General features: G+C 44.3%; 1 long non-coding RNA gene across 1 annotated transcript; it reads left to right on the plus strand.

Annotated features, from left to right (window-relative positions):
• Positions 1-7,729: 7,729 nt before the first annotated feature.
• On the plus strand, positions 7,730-12,063 carry LOC143476899 (uncharacterized). The gene is made up of 5 exons (XR_013121415.1): positions 7,730-8,299; positions 8,463-9,349; positions 10,239-10,623; positions 11,437-11,674; positions 11,818-12,063. It is a non-coding gene; the product is annotated as an uncharacterized LOC143476899 (long non-coding RNA).
• Positions 12,064-18,778: the final 6,715 nt, after the last annotated feature.

The raw sequence follows: 18,778 nt of genomic DNA on the forward strand, positions 1-18,778 counted from the left end.
GGTGGTTCCTGTCCCCGCGACCCGGGAGAGGTCGTCCACGCCGGTTCCTGTCCCCGCGACCCAGGAGAGGTCGTCCACGCCGGTTCCTGTCCCCGCGACCCAGGAGAGGTTGTCCACGCCGGCTCCTGTTCCCGCTGCCCGCCAGCGGACCCTGCCTGTTCCCGCTGCCCGCCAGCGGACCCTGCCTGTTCCCGCTGCCCGTCTGCCGGCGCCTGTGCCCGCCGCCCGGCCGCGCCTGTCGCCCCAGAGACTGTGCTGCCCACGTGTGGGCTTGGACTCAGTGTGTTGTCTGCTCCGCCCCGTGTTCCTGCCTCTATGCCTGTGTCCCCCTTGCTCCCGTGTTCCGTCCCTGGCTTTGTTTTGGTTCCTGTCCCCGTGGTTGTGTCTGTTCGTGTCCATGTTCCTGTGTCTGTTCCCGGTGGTGTCGTCTCCGTCCCTGTCCCCATGTCTGTTCCCCAAGTCGTCACCCACCTTGTGCCTGTGCCTGTCTCGGTCGTCCAAGCCGTGTTTGCCTCCGTGTATGCCTCTGCCCTGTCCCCTGGCCCGTCTCCTGTGTCTGTTCCCGGTCCTGCTCCCGTGCCTCACCCTGTCCCTGCCTGTATCGCCATGCCCCAGCCCGGCTCCTGGCCCGTCTCTGGTTCCCCTGTCCCTGCCGTGCCCCGGTCTCCGTGCCCTGCTTTCCCCTTGTCTGTTCCTCCGGTCTGTCCTGTGTCCGCTGTCCCTGTCCTGTCTGCCCTTGCGTGCCCCGGAGTGGCACGCTTTGAGGGGGGTTCTGTCACGTAGGACAACGCCCCCTCTCGTAGCTGTCACTCTGGGTTCCCTCATGTCCGTGTTCCCTGCCTGTTTGTCCCGCCCTGCTCGTTGGTTTTGATTCCTCGTTTGTTACCACACCCCTGTGTCATTGTCATCACCTGCCCCTTGTTTAAAGTCTGTGCATATAAGCCCCTGAGTCTCCCTGGTCCTTCGTCCTGTATTTTGAATTTATTTGTGATTGTGTCTGTCCCATCGCTGTTCTCTGTGCCTGACCGTTTTCGTGTTTCTCCTGTTTCCCGTGCTCCCTGTCTTGTGATGCCTGTCTTTGCCTGTTTTACGGACTGCCCTCCTGTGATTGACCCTGCCTGGCTAAGCGACGACGATTATGGTATTCCCTTCAATAAATCTCGCTCTTCTCAGCGATTGTGTCCGTCTCCTCGCTCCGTGGCGCAAGCCACGTTACACCCTGACAGTTCTAGCTCACTTTGAGAGGGCAAGTTGCCGGTATGGACTTCCATCAAGGGTCAGATCAGACCACGGGGGTGAAAATACAATGGTAGCACTGTTAATGAACCTTTTGAATGGGGAAGGACGAGGGAGCCACATTACTGGGCTATCAGTTCACAATCAGCGAATTGAACGCCTCTGGAGGGATGTGTTCACACAAGTCATCCATTACTATTACAACTTGTTTTACTCTTATGAAGATGAAGGCCTTTTGAAACCAGACAATGAAATACATAAATACTCACTCCAAACAGTGTATCTTCCAGAAATTACAGAGAGATTGGAAACTTTCAGGAAGGCATGGAACAACCACAGCATGCGCAGTGAACATTCTCACACCCCTAACCAAATGTGGCTGGAGGGCATGATTGGCAGCCAGCAAGCAGACAGCACTGCAATCAACAATGTCTTTGGTGAGAATCCTTACAGTGAGGACAGCTTGGAAATGCTGTTGGCACAACATGGTGTGCAGTTGGAGCAGTTAGAAGCTGAAGAGGAAGTCTTTGACCAGGCAGTAGTATTGAGTCGACCACACATCGGTCTTAATCAAGAACAACAGACTCTTCAGGATGTTCTCACAGGAATTACAGACCTAAAAGGCAAATACATAACCTGCTGTAGAGAGATGCTTTCAGCCTAATGCTTTCTGACATCTTAACTAGGGGTGTATTCAACTAAGGATTTTCATAGTCGAATCTGATTCGTCAGCTTTTCCCTTTAGTCGACTAATAGTCGAATCGGGTATATTATTTTTTTATTTAGAGCACCTTAAATGGGATCCCGTTCTCATTCAGGACTTTTTTCCTCTTCAAAGTAAAAACCTAAAACACTCAGATAAATGAATAAACACGGTAGGTTGGCTTTATTCAGCTATTATTTATTTACTTATTTATTTTTTTATGAAACGTTAGAGAACATTAACCGTCAGTGCGCATTGCGCATATCGAACTGTCAGACAGGCACTGTGCAAAATGTCAAAAATACTTTAAATAAAATATGCCTGCCTGAAAATATTTTTTAAATTGCTACACAACAGCAAAAAAATATAAGGAAAGGTTCAAGTAACGGGGTTTAAAAGCAAACAACAAAAAATGTTTATAGGCCTACTTGCAGAGACACACCGCGACGAGACGACACGACCGAAACAACAAACGGCTGAACTGTTTTTTTTCGCCTTACGCGTTTTAAATGGTATGCCATGTTGGTTGTTGTCGTGCGAAATGAAAGACGTTGATGACATAACTTGAACTTTACTTTGTTTGATTCATCTTTATCTTTTTCAAAATACTTTTGAAGTTTTTTAGTAGCCATTATAATCTCGGCAGATGCTGCGTATTGTGTAGCGTGTTCAGCTCCGCTCGTTTGGATTGTGCAACTGCAGGGTGTGATTTATTAATGTGTAGTAAGGAAGATGCCTATTGTTAATGTGCAAACATCATTTTAAAATATTTATTAACAGAAATTAGGATGATTTTATTTGACAAAAGGCTATATATACTGAAAACAAAGACATTTCATGTAACAACTAATGCTTAGCTGCATCCTTGGGCACCCCCATGCAATTACAATGGTACATTTAAGTGGTGCAGTAATGGTGCAGTTAGAATGGTAGAATGTTAGTGTAATGCTGCTCGCAGAGCGAGAGGACGGACACAATTGCTGAGAAGAGCAAGATTTATTCAAGGGAATACCATACTCATCGTCAGATAACCAGTCCGGGTTCAACACGGGAGGGCAGTCCGAAAAACAGGCGTACACAGGCATAACGAAACGGAAACACAAGTAACAAGCAAAGAATCAAAACCCAGGAAACACACTAAGGGCAATACAATAATCAAACAATGAAACATCCAAACATCCAAAACAACCGACGAGGGACAAGGGACACTCAGGGACTATATATACACAGAACTTCAAACAGGGAACAGGTGAGGGCAATGATATGGGGGCGTGGTAACAAACGAGGAATCACGGAGACAAACGAGCAGGGCGGGATAAATAGGCAAGGAACACAGACACAAGGGAACCTGGAGTGACAGCTAAGGGAGGGGGCGAGGCCATACGTGACATCATCGGGAGGCGGGGCCGCTGTACAGACGTCATCGGGTGGCGTGTCCGCCACACTGACGTCATCGGGGGGCGTCTCCGCCACACTGACGTCATCGGGGGGCATGTCTGCCACACTGACGTCATCGGGGGGCGTGTCCGCCACACTGACGTCATCCCGGGTCCGAGCCGGCCACTCCTGGGGGGAGTGGCTACTGCGTCCCCCCAAAAAATTCTTGGGGGGCCTTCGGGGAGTGGCTTCCGGGATCGGCGGAGGGAGGTCCTCTTCCACGGGGTCCGGGTCGAGCCTGGAAGAACACACAGACACACAAGCCCCTCGGTGGCTCTCTCTGCCATGGCTCCACCTCCTCTGAGGCGTCAGGAGCTCGCAGCAGCTATCGAGAGCCAACCGAGGGTTAAGCCAATGCTCATCTGTGCGCTCGTTTCGTCTGCCCGCTGCTTGCACCACCGGTTGCTCCTCCCTGTGGTGTTCGCCAAGCCGGGGAGTCTCGTCGCAAAAGCCAGCCGATACTGAAAGTGGCTGCGCTTTCTTAGGTCTGCGTCGAGACCTCCTTGTTCCCACAGCGCCAGGGGTATTCCTGTCTCTGGTTCGTTCTAGCTGTAATACTGGAGAGTCGAACCGAACTAAACCAGCCAACATCTCATTACAGTGATCGAACTCACCAGAGTCTCGCTCTCTCGCTGTGTCCTTGGCAGGTCGGTTGTTATGTAACGCTGCTGGCGCAGCGGAGCGAGAGGACGGACACAATTGCTGAGAAGAGCGAGATTTATTCAAGGGAATACCATATTCATCGTCAGATTACCAGTCCGGGTTCAGCACGGGAGGGCAGCCCGAAAAACAGGCATACACAGGCATAACGAAACGGAAACACAAGTAACAAGCAAAGAATCAAAACCCAGGAAACACACTACGGGCAATACAATACTCAAACAATGAAACATCCAAAACAACCGACGAGGGACAAGGGACACTCAGGGACTATATATATACAGAACTTCAAACAGGGAACAGGTGAGGGCAATGATATGGGGGCGTGGTAACAAACGAGGAATCACGGAGACAAACGAGCAGGGCGGGATAAATAGGCAAGGAACACAGACACAAGGGAACCTGGAGTGACAGCTAGGAGAGGGGGCGAGGCCATACGTGACAGTTAGTCAACAAATCTTACTTACTATTAAAGCACAGATTATATAGAAATACATAGAAGACACAACACATTGAATCCAGGACAGCTCTAGGAATAATACCTGTGAAAGATTAAATGTTTTACAATTTGTGAGATGATCTGTGGAATATTAAGAACTTGGCTTCATATACCCCTGGCACACCACAGTCTGCAATCCAATCACCCAGACTCTCCTGCAGATCTTTCCAGTCCTCCTCAGTTTTACATTTTTCAATCTAAGAAGACAACACAAGACAAACAAGAGAAACAAACTCCTGTCTATATCTTTACATTTCTATGACGCTCGGGGCGCGGTGAAGGACGAGGCACGGAACCCTTTGCACTTTCGAACGTTACGTTTATTACAAATAAAGCACAGATGGCGCACATGAAACACGATAACAATGAACGTGTAAGACTCAAACAACGACGAGCACAGGACACTGCACGAACACACATTAAATAGACAAACCACATAAACCCCAAGTGATGACCAGTCCCACCAGGATTTCGCGGGCCTTTTTTGTGATTGTTGCGGGCAAAAATGTTTGATGTTGCAGGTGTTTTTCAAAACAATTGCAATGGAAGTTGCGGTGTGTTTTCGCTTTTTTGTGAGTACATTGCAATAGGGAGTAAATGTTGTATGGTTTCCTCTATTTAGTAGTCCATTTTAATTATCTATTTACCTATTTATTCGGGGTTGCCAACTGGAGAACATTAATTGTTGACGGGGGGGGGGGGGGGGGGGGGGGGGGGGGGGGGGTTAGCGAATGTAAGTTGTTACCGGGCGGCCTGTAAAATGGACACAAATTAAGTATTGTATCGAGATCGATCGCCAGTGGTTGGCGCCAGAGCGAACTAGTAACTCAGATATGGATCAGAGATAAATAAACTTTATCTCTGACTTTAAACTTTAACTCAGTTTAAAGTTTAAAATTATAAACTTTATCTCAGACCCTTGCCGCTTGCGTGCGCTGCAGTGACTTGGCGGGCTACCGTTGCATTGTGGGGAATGTAGTGTTTGTGCGTGCAAAACACCATCGGGCGGATGTGGCCTGCGGGCAGGTTCTAATAGTAATTAAATATCATCCAGGGGGCCATAGATAATCAATTCGCGGGTCGGATCTGGCCCGCGGGCCTTAACTTTGATATATGTGCTCTATGTGGTATGAAATAGTTTGGGCAGGAATGATCCCTCTCAAGATTTTGTATGCCCCGCCCCCTGAAACAAAGGTGTTGGGACAGAGAATGCACAATGATCCCTCTCACTTTCTTGAAATGATCCCTCGAAGTGCAATAGCTCGGTGGCAGAAATGGACTTTCCGTCTCTTAAAAGACTATGAAAAATCACTTGGAGTGGATGGGCTGGTGCTAGAAATGTTAAACTTGTTGGAAATACAAACAGTTTACCCCCGCTTTCATGTAGTGTACCGGGATACTGCTTTTCCCGATCTTTTACCGTTATTTTCGTCGCTCATGCTGCTTTCAGTCTGCTCCTCTTTAATGTATATACGGAAGTAAGGCGGGAGTTTGTCGATGTCACATCAAGACGACATCAGTGATTGGTCAAATTTGCGGGAATGTTGCGATGATTGGCTGAAGTTGCAACACCACCCTGAATTCGTGGGGTTTGCTTGAAGTTGCGTTGAAGTTGCAAATCGCAACATCGCGACTTTCTGGAGGGTCTGGATGACGAGACGAGCCACAGGTGAGACGGAATAACACAAGACGTAACCGCACCACCCACGGAGAACCACAGACGCAGACGACAAGATGTAGACAACGTAAACACACACCCAAAAGGGAGGGGTCGGGGACCGTAACGTGCCAGATGAGAATAACAATTAGTAATATTTAAAGTAATAGTTATTTTTCTCCCCTCAGTTAATCTCTGCAAACATGTTAAAAATCCCCTCTTTAAAAAAACTTCAACAAAGCAAAAAAAAAAATTGCATAGTGTCAGAATACCTGCTGAAGCTTGTCCTGCACACACTTGTCTGGCAAGTTGGCAATATCAAATCCTTCAAGATCTGGAGCCTGACCACACATTAACTGATAAAGGCTGGGATGTAATGCCTTCCCACCAGTATAATACTTTCCCTTTTCTAGGGCTGCCTGATCATAAGAAAAAAAAGGCTGTCTGGCTGTCCCTCGAAAATGCCCATAGTAGACTGCACGTCCTTCATTAAAAGCCTAGCAAGAAAGAAGAAGAAAACGTACTGTAACGTTGGCAGGAGGAAGGCATGACGAGGCACGTTGTGGTGAACAACACACATTTATTAACACAAACTGTGGAGTCCAGCGCGAGTAGCGCATAGCACTCTTAACAAAGCAGCACACACACACAGGCACGAGCTGGGGACAAAGACTGAATACATTCCCCAGTGATCACGAGACAAGGCACAGGTGAGACTATGAACACGCTCACGAACGACCCACACCCACGGATCTACAAACATGGACATAACTGCACGCAGACAACATAATGACACGCCCACAAGGAGGGGTCCGGAGCTGTCACCGTGACACAGCATAACATTTTTTTTAAATACAGCATATAATTACCTCAATAAAACATACAACTGGGTCATCTCCAGTAAAACTAACAAAATGGCAAAGAATATTCTCTCTATCCAATGGTTCTACATATTGGCCCCACCGTTTAGGAGGGCATGCTTAAAATACTGATGCTAAATACTGATAATGATAAAATAAGCCATTGCTAATTCACCAGTTTCTCTGGTTTTGGATGTATTTCTTCCTTACGCTTGCACGTAAAGTGCATTCATTTTGGCAAATGTCAGAGTTTAACCTTCCAGTCATGAAAGACAAGTTATTCATTTTCCAGTTTTGTTTTTTTAAGGAATCTTCTGATGGGGCAATTTTGGTGGTTGCTTTGTTTTTGTGTTTTTTTTTTAATTCTTTTTTACATCTTTTAATTTATTTTTTAACCCCATTTTATACATCAGAGCATTTCTCAAGCTCATATGGGTTTGCATATGATATAATTTCCATCTAATCTTCTCAGCAATACAGGCATGAAAATGGGTCAGGGGTTAAAAAGGTGAGAAGACCGGGAGAGGGGGGGGGCATGACAGGTGATGGCACAGGGATACGGTGATTACATTACAGTTTTTCTCTATTGCCAAAACACAAAACCCAGTACTCTAAACAAAATGACCAGTTACCTAAACACATTTAGTAAAACTACCCCCCATTTGCCACAAACACAATTCACCTATAGACACTGTTCACAAAACCCATCCCCTTTTTGTCAAAGCTCTAAACACATTTTGCCTTGCTAAAACACATTTTGCATATATCTCTGCTCCAATATGCACTGTGAAGCCCATGTGATGCAAAATGCCACCCACAGTCAGCAAAACTTCTGACACACAATCAACATACCTGGTGTCATTCAGGAAACACAACGACTCATAATTGAAAACACATGTTGCAAATGATGTGACCACACCTATATAAGTCAGTTTGCTGAAGGTTCCAAACAAAAATGGATGATCAAGGCAGAAGAAGAGGAGTTCATGTCAGAGGAGGGAGAGGAGCGGGCCGAGGAGCGGGCCAGAGAGGGCGAGAAGCAGTCCAAAGAGGAGCAGGCCAAGGAGGGAGAGGAGAAGTGGGCAAGCTAGACAACACATTTTCATTACAGATGAAATGAGAGCAACAGTCATTGACCATGTCATTGTCCACGGCATGACAATGACCGAAGCGGGACAATGAGTCCAACCTAACCTCAGCAGATTCTCAGTGGCCACCATTATTCGGGCCTTCAGAGAACACAACAGGTACTGTATGTACTAGGTTTTTAGTCACTACTGTACACTAGATGTTTACAGTATACAGTACTATAGTGGAGTGCACCTGCATACAGACAAGTGCAATCATGGTTACAGTAAAAGTGTGTACTGCAAGGACCATTTCTGACCAAATGACTGTTTGTTTCTCTAGAGTTGAAAGATTGCCATTTGCAGGTGGGAGGCCTTCCAGATTCACACCAGCCCAAGAGGTCCTCATTGTGGATATGGTCCGTGAGAACAATATGATAAGACTACGGGAGATACAGGAGAGGATCATTTGTGACAATGTGAACTTTCAGAACATTGATAATGTCAGCCTGACAACCATAGACAGAGTCCTCAAGTGCCAGAGAGTACGCATTTAGCAGGCCTATAGGGTACCCTTTGAGCGCAACTCTGACAGAATAAAACACCTACGTCACCAGTATGTGCAAGTACAGTACAATCCATGTACACGGTGGCCTACAGTACTTTACATGCAATACTTGTAGGTACCATGCTAAACCAGCAGGTGGCAGTACCACTGGCAACACATTGAACAAGCTTGCTTTGACGGAAGTAAGGGTGTGTCTACAGTTCAGGTGTTTAAATACCCTGAACAGCCATTCATCTCTCTCTCTCTGGTTTGACCGACACGAGGTTAGACCTATTAAAGAGAGGCTCCGTAATATCTCTCTCTCTGGTTTTCTTTGAGAACACGCGAACTTTGCAACGACTAACAGCAAACAGCTGAAAGTCGTATTACTTAATTAACGAGCCCGAGTTACGGTGCAATCTAACCAGCAACTGATCAACGGTACCGCGGAAACAGATTCACCGAACTACTTCAATCAAGCTTGCTAACGCGGCCACACGGACTGAAACAAAGGCGATCAATTCCCTGTTGTTAAACCGTGAACGAGACTCTCATTCCTGGACGATTCCCCAGCACACCTGGACGACGTCGCTTTTAATCAACAAGGAGCCGGCGGTGGAAATTCCCTCCTAATTCCAGGAGAATTCAGGGAGGACGAGGAAACCACCCAAAACCCTCAACACGTGAGACTCTTACCGCTGGGCATAGTTTATCAAAGGGCAAAGTTACTTGAAATGTGGAGTTAACTAAGTTTTCTGTTAATACATTCCGAATGTGTTTAACTTTATTTTCATAGTCTTCATCAAGAATTGTATATACAAAGTTATCTTTGCTGTGCATGCCACCATCTTTTATTTATCTGATTAATGGACAACTTGTAGTCTTCCCCATTCTCAGACACACCACATTAATTTTTAGTTATTAAGCCAGCGCCATTACTCTTTGTTCTGACCACGTTGGAATAAACCAGCTGAGCTCATTAACATAGTCGCGCTGCTCTACTGTTTAAAGTCGGCGCCATTTTAGTTGATTTGTTCTCCATAGGAGAACTGAAACTACAATCCCCGCCTCCTCACACGCGCACAAGCGCGTGCACACATTACACTCCTCCCCTTTTTACACACACACACACACACACACACACACACACACACACACACACACACACACACAATAGATGCTGAGTCTTCACTGTAAATATACTGATCCTTGTTCATGCTGTTTGTTTTAGAATAATTGGTTTTAAAATAAATGTATCATTTATTTTCACCAAATTGTCTGTGTTGATGTCATTCAAAAGTGGTTGTTGCCAAAACCTCCAAAGAATTCATAGTTACTTCAGATACCAAACCATTAATTACCCTTAGTCGATAACTAAATGTTATGGTTCTGGTATAATTAGAATATGAGACTGATTCTAAATTAATGAGACTGATTAATAATTAAGGTAAAACAAATTATATCTACTTTAAAGGATTAGTAGGTGAAACCCCTACATACTATACTATCGTACTGTAATGTGCTATATTGACTGTCTGTCTGAACACCTGAAAACGTTTTTTGTTTCCACAGAGGATCTTCGAGTTGGAGTCCATGGCCAGACCCCATGAATTTATATTTGTGGATGAGGCTGGCTTCAACCTCAACAAAAGGAGGAGGAGAGGCTATAACATCATTGGACTGAAAGTTATCGTTGATGTGCTCGGCCAACGTGGAGGAAACATCACTCTCTGCGCTGCCATGAGTTTTAGAGGGCTTCTCCACCGGCATGCTGAACTTGGTGCCTACAACACTGAGCATCTCCTCACCTTCCTAGGAGAGCACAGATGTTTTGCATGACAATGACCACCCGAATGCTGGGCCAGCTGATCACCACGACCAGCAGAATCCTGGGCCGGCTGATATTCCCATATATGTCATCCTCTGGGACAATGTTAGTTTCCATCGCAGCATCCAGGTCAGAGAGTGGTTTAACATCAACCAGGAATTTATTACAGTTTTTCTCGATTGTTTACACACTAATACTGGTAATTGAGACACAATGACCACAACATCTAACTATTGCACCAACCCCCTGAACCAATTCTACTAAACTACAAGCACAATTCCTGCTTTACACTCAAATTGCAGTTCTAAAACACACTTTTTTCAAAATACTACACACAATTTTCTGCATTTGGCATAATTTTCATGAAGAAAATCTCTTGTTTTCACAAGGAACACACTGTTATTCAAAATTCTAAATGTAATTGTCCTACTATGCACACTGACTCATCACATCAGCAAACACCTGTCACACATGTTTACAACCAGCAATCAGAGCTTTAGCATAAAAAGGCTCTTCTGTTTTGGAGCAATGCATGCCAACATTGGAAACGGAGAGCCAGAGTAGTGAGAGTAAGAGGAGGAGGACGGGGAGGACGAGGAAGGCCAAGGACCGCAATCTTTGATGAGATTCGAGCCACTTTGGTTGACCATGTGGTCAACCATGGTCTAACAATGAGGGAGGATTGGCAAAGAGTACAGCCAAATTTGAGTAGGTACACTAGCATCCATCATCCAGACTTTCCGTAATGAGAACAGGTAAGAAATCAACTCTCAGTAGGAAACTGCAGTGCTGCATATCAATACAGTACTCAATGAGTACAGTATTTCCTGTGGACTGTTCTGTAGGACTGTAAATATAAAGTATGTTTCAAGTATTTGGGAAATGTATTCCTACTTTGTATTCCTACACAGTATTTACAGTATTTTACTATTTGTATTGCAGAACTGAAAGGTTACCAACACAAGGTGGACGGAAACGTCTTTTGTCCCCTGAACAGGAAACTGAAATCCTGAACATGGTCCTAGAAAATAATGCAACAACATTACGGAAAATACAAAGAAAAATAGATTTTCAACGCTCGACCGTGTCTTGTGCAGAAATAATCTGAGGATGAAGCAGGTCTACAGGGTGCCTTTTGAATTCAGAAAGAGTCAAAGATCTGAGATATAACTATGTGCAAGTAAGTCCTATACAATCTCACAACTGATGTAAACACTCAACACTGTATAAATGATACATATTTCAGTATTGTAATCATAATGATTGTGCTTCACAATAGTGACTCCTCCATGTCTATTTCTGATACTGTCATGTGTGTTTCAGAGAATCTTTGAGCTAGAGGTGGATGCAGTGGAGCACCAATTCATCTTCACTGATGAGGTTGGATTCAACCTCACAAAAAGACGAAGGAGGGGAAGGAATATCATTGGCCAGCGTGCCATTGTATGCAACATCGTTTTTTTTTTACTGTAATTGTAACTATATAGTAAATTCTTCTGTTGTTGTGTATGTAGACCACTGTATGTGCAACTTTGTGTTGGGTGGGATGTACACTGTGTACATTGCTTTTGTGTGAAAAAATAAAATATATTTGTTATTGTGTATGTGTGTTCTGAGTATAAAAACACTATTCTAAAATCTTTTACAACACACTTATGTATTTCCTGTCTGTAGTAAGTGTAACACTGAACAAAAAAATGCCTAAGTCATTATGATGAATGGAGAAGAAGTGTTTTCCATTCATCATAGTGTTTTACATTGAGCACATCAGTGTTCAACTGGTTCTTATAAATGTCTATTCATATGATGGTTTGTGTGTGTCATCTGAGAACAAAATACAATTTTGAGAAGATATAATATTGTTCTGAATGTAAAGTTTCATTTTGAAAGAGAACTGAGGGGTTTTGCCCATTGTGTGTGTGTTTTTCTGATTTGTGTGTAGAGTTCTGAGAGTATGAGACATGCTTTCAGACAATGTGTGTAAACAATCGAGAAAAACTGTAATGTGTGTCTGCCACCCTACTCTCCATTCCTAAACCCAATAGTAGAGTTCTTCTCATCATGGCGGTGGAAGGTCTATGAGCGCTAACCTTACACCAGAGAGAACCTTCTCAGTGCTATGGACCTGGCCTGTGATGATGTGGCTGTGGAGGCATTCCAAGGCTGGGTGCGGCATGCCAGGGTGTTCTTCCCACATTGTTTGGCTATGGACAATATTGCCTGTGACGTTGATGAGGTCCTGTGGCCCGACCCAGCCCGACAACGTGATACCGTCCAATGATTTCAGTGTCAATATACAACATACTGTGTCAATTTACAATGTTTTCGATTGTTACTGTACTATCTATTTTGTGTAATGGATCCTCCATGGAGTTTACAGTACTCATTTCTGCATTGAGTTGTGATATTACTGCATTTTCTGCATTATTCATTATTCCTATGAAATGCACAAATCTATAGTAAATGCCCAATACTTGAGAATAAATAAGGGTTGCTCAAATGCATCCTGGCAGTTGTGAAACTGTAAAAAGTACAAATTGTGTTTTCAATATTTTTGATAATGTGGTTAATGATGCTCAGTAGTGTGTACATTTTTGCAGGCCTTGCGCGGTATTGTGGTGTCAAAGTTTGCTTTTGAGCATATGAGCAACTGTTTTGGTGTGATGGGGTTGGTTTTGAGCATATGAGCAACTGTTTTGGTGTGATGGGTTGGTTTTGATCATATGAGCAACTGTTTTGGTGTGATGGGTTGGTTTTGATCATATGAGCAACTGTTTTGGTGTGATGGGTTGGTATTGAAAAGAGACTGTGAGGTTGTGTGTATGTAGCTTTAGAAAAGTGTTTTGGGTTTAGAGTTTGTGAAAAATGAGGGGCAGTATCGTGAATTGTGTTTAAGCAATAGAGAAAAAACTGTATGTCCTATTTTATGTCACCGTTAACTACACGGGGTTGACGCGAACTTAATAGGCCCATCTATCTACCTATTCTTCACAAGAGTTTTGCAGTAACTTTGTTTTACCGCAAAATATGAAAACGATTGAAACCATTAATCACCCAATTAAATCCACTGGGAAATGTACGATCTGGTAAATGTAGTGGTAAATGTACGATCTGGTAAATGTAGTGGTACATGTATGATCTGGTAAATGTTGTGGTAAATGTAGTGTTAAATGTAAGATCACTGTAAACCCCAATGTTATCTTTACTAAAACAATCCAGTAATCATTAGTAATCTTTACTTAAAATCTTACATTATAGTACCAGTACTTGGAAATCAAAGTTGCTTTCACTTTCTTAGCCGTAAATGTTAAAATTAATTGTGTTTTTGAGTTTTAACTACACAAAATAACAAGTTTGATTGGTCAACATTAAATTTAGCTGAAACGTCCCACCAAGAAGAGCGCGAACAAAAAGAGCGTGAGGTAAGTTGTCTGTATAAATCTGCTGTTACTGATTTAACTATCTCTCAAAATGTGTATGCATGCATAAAATGTGACCTAGGATGGCATATTATAGTAATAAAAGATTACATGGATTGTTATAACAATGGTGATAATGCAGACACAAGATAAAGACGACTATTGTATTCTTCATCACAGCTGTGGCCAGTGCCGTTTCAAGGTATTTGGGGGCCCCAAGCAAAGACACCAACCGGGGCCCCCCCAACCTCCACACCAGAAATCTCATGCCCAAACCCCCCTCCGGCCAAAAAAAAAAACATATCTGGCCGCAGTCCACCTTCAAGAACCACAGCATATACACCTCAAACTAACTACTTTACAAATTTACTACTTGTAGCTGAACATAGCAGATTTAAGTATGGGATTACCCGGGACGTATATATTGTTTTTAGCCTACCTGCTGCTAAATTACACCATTTGTACAGGTAGGCCTAATTTATCCAGTGTAAATCATCACTTACCACTGTCTTGTGTTTTTTTTAGGGGTGGGCATAGATAAATTTTTTAAATCTAGATTAATCTCACTGAAATCTTGAAATTAATCTAGATTAATCTATATTAAAATGGCTCATATGTGTGCTACCCAAGTAATAACTAAAAGTCAGCTTTTGAGATAGGGTTTCTTAATACAGAGGGTGCATTAGACCAGGGGCTCATCTCCTGTTTCCAAAATGCATCAATGACTGCTTGAGGAAGCTGTTCTACTTTGATACTTGAAGAAAAAAACATACTCAATAAAATGTAGGCTACTCGTGTTCAACGGTTTATTCAGTTAAACATGAATTTGTAAGCCTACATACTGTACATTAAAAGGGGTTGATAACATGTTTATTCAGCTAAACATGATATTTGAAATGTAAGCCAACATTTAGTACATTTAATCTCACGGACATAATTTGGGGGGGACTTTTTCAAAAGCCGGTTTGGTCCTCTGAAGTTTTAACGGTTAAAAATAAATATTTAAATAGCGACGAATCTAGCGCTAGGACCATGCAGAAAACGACCGCTCCGAGCTCCGCTCCGGTAATATTTTACGTTCCTAAAAATGAATTTTCCATGAAGCAAACCTGGCGACTTCGTGGCTGCATCCATGTAAACACACGTACGATTTTTAATTCACAGGTTTGAAAACTCGTTCTCGCCCCTACTGTGCAATTTGGTTAGGAATACAGCCGAGCTAAACTGTCAAGTTGAAAGTCATCATAGTTTGCTTACCCATTTAGTAGATATATTAACGGCGATAATTTTTATATCGCCCGATAAGAGTATCAAATTAACGAACGCCGTTAACGGCCCACCACTAGGTTTTTTTGTGTTCCTCTTCCTTCTTTTGTTTTCTCTTTTGGCTTCCTGATGGATAAATTCGCTTCATGGTTAAGTTTCATATTTGCCGGCGTCTAAAACTTGGCTGTCTGCCAGGACAGTGTCTACCTGCCTTCAGCAGCTGGTGGGAGGGGCCCCTTGAGGGGGATTCTGAGAACAGTGTCATTGCTCATGACTTTGAGAATGTAAAGGGGGGCTCACACAGTTTGTCGCTGCATTTAATTCTTAACCTGTTGTTGTCTGGGGGCCCCAGGCCAGCTTGGGGCCCCAAGCAATTGCCTGGTTTGCCTGCCCCATCACAACGGGCCTGGCTGTGGCATTATGGCAAAATATCCGATCGGTTAGAGCACTTCTTAATCAATTAGATTGTGTGGCAGGAACGAACTGTTTTATAGATGTGTTAGCAATGTATTAACTATTCTGCAGAAGCGCCCCCTAGTATGGCCTTATAAAACATATTAATCATTATTGAATCTCCCAACAATAGCGATACATTCAAAACTTCCTATCCCATCTACATGGCTACCGAGTTTTAGACGTCTACGTAAATTGAGCCCTCAGAAAGTCGCGGTTCATTTCCTATGTGAGTCCGCTAGCATAGCAACATAAGCTAACCTTTGCTAACCTAAGCTCCACCAGAACACACTGTTCGGCGAAACTGACGCAGTCATGGATCATTTTGTTCGTTTTTATTCTGATCGTGGATACTTTTGAACATCACAGAAAATAAAAGGATTACTTTATATGGAATATATGTCACGGTGAGGCGGCCCCCTACCGTTTTTTTTGGCCATGTTCTTCTGTAATATAAGCTCTTAAATAAAACCACATTATGGAAATTTAAGCCTAGAGATGAATCAATATGTTGGCCTAACTGTCTTCTTCAGTTTGAGCCCTGAATGATCATTTTCCTATATGTACAACTTGAGATATCTAGTGTTGAAGTGTACTAGTACCATTCGCTCAGAAATGCAGCCTTTGGGCTGCCTAGCATCAAAGGGAGTCATATGCAGTATATTGCTGATAATGCTAGCTTGCTGCTAATGTTAGCATTCAGTTACATGTTAGCATTCAGTAAATGTGTTGCTGTGTTTAGAGTTTTGAAAATGTATCTTAAGTATTGGGAAACGCATTTTAGCAGTCATAAAAAAAAACTAAAGGATTTCTTAGAATTTAGCAGAAATTTTAGTTAGAAATACACTCACTACCAGCAGGATGTAAAGTTGGTGTTTATTTTAGCTTGGTTGAAGTAAATAAATGAAAATGCTTCCTCTCTCTCTCTAATTTTATGTTGTGCAAGGCAAGCATTTTATTGGTCAAAAATAACTTTATTGCTTAAAAGCACTGATTTGAAGAATCTTTCTGTTCATGTCACGTTCTAGCCTATGTGTTGTCATTCACTTGATTTTTTGTATGATAGCACTAGGTCCTGCTTCTCATCCCGCTTAGCAATAAATTAATAACATGAATGAAGAACGTTCGTATAAACGCAATTTGACTTCTATGATGGTTCTGGGCGGAAATTGCTGGCCACTGTCATTGAAATTGCCAATGTGTTCTCTTTGCTTATAGTGTATATATATATATATATATATATATATATATATATATATATATATATATATATATATATACTATAAGCAAAGAGTTTATATATATATACTGCAGAGATGTATAGTGTAAGGAATGCCACCTGATCTCCACCTAACCAGCCTCACCTGACACTCATCACCACACCCCCTGTATCTCTACTTAAACGCCCACATTCCACTTCCTAGTCGCGAAGTATTGCCGACTCATGCCGCATACCAAGCCTTTCTATTACCTGCCTGCTTTCCTGTGTTCCGACCCTCGCTTACGTCCCCGACCTCGTCTCCTGCCTAGTCCCTCTGTACCTCCTGACTTCGGCTTCCCCGGTATGACCCTGGACCGTCCTGACCACGCCAAGACAACGCAGTTGTTACTAGTGCTCGTGATACACCTGCCTGTGCTTGTACCAACGTTTCATTTCAATAAAAGCGGTGTTCTTCCGCATTTGGATCCCTCTCTGCCTGTTCAATACGTTACAGAAATACTTCGCCAAACCATGGATCCAGCAGAAGATACACTAAAGACACTCACCGAGACGGTCCAACAACTCGTGGGGATAGTTCGAGATCAAGGACTCCAAGTGGCAGCACTCCAGGAAGCCGTTCGTCTCGTCACAACGACAACCTCCACACCCGTGAGCGTCCCCGTAGCCGTACCCGAACGTTACGACGGGTCTCCCGACCGATGCCGTAACTTCCTCATGCAGTGTTCAATATACTTCACGTACCACCACGCTCGATTCCAAGCAGAGTTGCCAAAGGTCCACTTCATTCTCTCGTTCCTCACTGGTACAGCAGGTGCTTGGGGCACCGCTTTGTGGGACACCAAAGACCCAGCCCTCCAGTCAGAGAACCAGTTCACAGCGCTGCTCCGAGCAGTCTTCGATCACCCTGCTGACGGTCGCGACATCGGAGACCGACTCTACGACATCCAGCAAGGACAACGGAGCACAGCAGATTATGCTAGGGAGTTCCGCACACTGGCAGCAGGGAGCGGTTGGAGCGACTCAGCCTTGAGGACCGTGTTTCGTCGGGGTCTGAGGACCGACGTGCAGGTCGAACTAGCCTGTCGGGGAGAAGCATTCTCTTTAGCTGAGTTCGTTCAGGCAGCGATACGAGTAGACAAATTGTTGGGGCCCTACCGCTCCGAAATAGAGGACACTCCCATTCCCATGTCCTGTGCACCATCTCCCCACGTATGTGAACAGAACCCCCATGAATCTGATGAGTCCATGCGGCTAGGCAGGTCCCCACTCACTTACCAACCCTTACTGGTTACCCAGAGGAAAAACCAGGTTAACCTACCAGTACTAGTATCTTGGGGGGGCATAGACACGAACCTGTCGGCTTTAGTGGATTCAGGAGCGGCTGGCGATTTCATAGACCGGGACCTAGCCTATCACCTCCACCTTCCCACCGTACCTATGGATCCCCCCCTGAAAATCAACTCGCTAAACGGACAGCCGTTGGGTGAGGGTGTAATTTCGCTTCGTACCTGCCCCGTAGAGCTACGAGTGGGCCTGTTCCACAGCGAGATGCGGGAGTTTTTCTTAATATCCACGCCCCGGGATCCTCTCATACTAGGCTTTCCCTGGCTATCGGCTCATGACCCGGAAATCTCCTGGAAGACACGAGAGCTAGTACGGTGGAAAACCCGTTGTCTCGAAGATTGTATTCACTTACCACTCCGGTCCTCCTCAGTAGAAAGTCCTGATACACCCCTGTCCGAGGTCATCCCCATGCAGTATCGTGGATTCGCTGACGTGTTCGACAAGGACAGTGCCTGTCGTCTGCCTCCCCATCGGCCATGTGATTGCGCAATCGACCTCCTCCCAGGAGCCCCCTTACCTCGTAGGACGAAACCTTACCCTCTCTCACGTCCCGAGGATCAGGCGATGGAGTCCTACGTCA

This window comes from Brachyhypopomus gauderio, chromosome 15, assembly GCF_052324685.1.
Source record: "Brachyhypopomus gauderio isolate BG-103 chromosome 15, BGAUD_0.2, whole genome shotgun sequence".
Classification (NCBI taxonomy): Eukaryota; Metazoa; Chordata; class Actinopteri; order Gymnotiformes; family Hypopomidae; genus Brachyhypopomus; species Brachyhypopomus gauderio.